Raw genomic sequence first — 1,575 nt, forward strand, 5'->3', positions numbered from 1 at the left:
AAATAATCTGAATTCAGATTTACTAGAAGTTTCCTGTGGAAAACCACCAGGGTCAGAACCGGGTCCTAAACTTTTATTATTTTATATAAATGATTTATGCAACGAATCTAATTTAACATTTACTTTATTTGCTGATACATCATTTTGATCTGGTCAGTTTGGAGCAGCAACAGTTTAATGGAAGGAGAATTACAAATATTAATGATGTGACAAAAATAGATTAACACTAAATAATGGGAACATTTTAATGTTTAGTAACAAGAAAATGAAAAATATCACTTGACAAAAAAGTTACATTGTAATGATTTTATTGATAATATAAAATCTAGAATGTAAAAATCTATTGCAATATTTTCCACAATCAGTTTTTCTGAACATTAAATCACTTTACATGTTTTAATGTTGCCTAATGTTTCCATAAATGAATTATTGTGTGTTGATCTGGAGAAACTCATAGAAAACCAACACAGAAGAAAATGATCTGAATTATAACTGAGTCTGATTATTTAATTTAACTAATGAAACTTTAAAATGTTCTGATTCAGGAGAGATCAGAACAATATTGATTATTAAAGTCTATAATAAAATCCTTCCATGGTGAAAAGAAACATTGTTAGAAATGAAGGAAACTATAAACTAATAGAAAATGATTTATTTAGGATGAATATTAAAACGATTGTAGTTCAGTTAGATGGATTTCTAGTTTGTAATAATTTACTGAGGAGTTAAAACTGATTTTCCCTCTGAAATATTTGCTAAACAAATAAAATCAGGTTTGATTTTGTGAGTTTTTCTCCAAACTTAGCTGGAAATCCTTGAAGATGTTTCAGAAAAATATCCAGTAAATTTTCTTCTGCTTTGATTTGATGATGATTTATGTAGAACAGAGTGAAAGTTTGATGTTTGTTTTTCTACCTAAACTTTTTTCAGTCTAAAATTTGTATTCTTGTCATTGACAGTAATTTAAACTTTAACTATTTCTATACTTGTCTTGTTTTTTCAGCTTTGTGTTTTTTCCTGGTTTTGTGTTTGTTGGTTTTCAGATCTTTTCCTTTAATGAATAAAATCATCATTTAGAAACTGTTTTTTGTATTTAATCAGTTTTTCTTCATCAAATAATCAGTTTGATGATCTGAAACATTTCAGGACAAAAAGGCAAAACAGCAGAAATCTGTAAAGGAGCAAATAGTTTTTCACAGCACTTCATGTTTCAGGTCCAGAGACATCAAGCGGTCCCGTCTGGATTTAGAGCAGAATGTTCTGTTGAAGGTGAGACTGGAGTCCAGTTGTTCTGGGTTTCTGGATGAGTCCAGAACCTTCTGGATCAACCAAACCAGATGCTCAGATCTTCTCATCTGGACCATCTGGGAGCTTCTGACTAAAACTACAGACATCAGGTTCAATGAGGATCTGAGACCTGAGATCGTTTCTATGAAGCATTTTAATCGTCTCGTCTCTGTCAGGTGGAGAAAAAGAAGCAGAACTAAAAACTGGACATGATGGAAACCAGAACTTTCTGACCTCAGATCTGGAAAACAAACTTTAACTGAGATGTTACTGAAGCTTGATGTTCAG

Source organism: Poecilia latipinna, unplaced genomic scaffold, assembly GCF_001443285.1.
Source record: "Poecilia latipinna isolate Pla-1442-1.1 unplaced genomic scaffold, P_latipinna-1.0 Scaffold2446, whole genome shotgun sequence".
NCBI classification, from domain to species: Eukaryota; Metazoa; Chordata; class Actinopteri; order Cyprinodontiformes; family Poeciliidae; genus Poecilia; species Poecilia latipinna.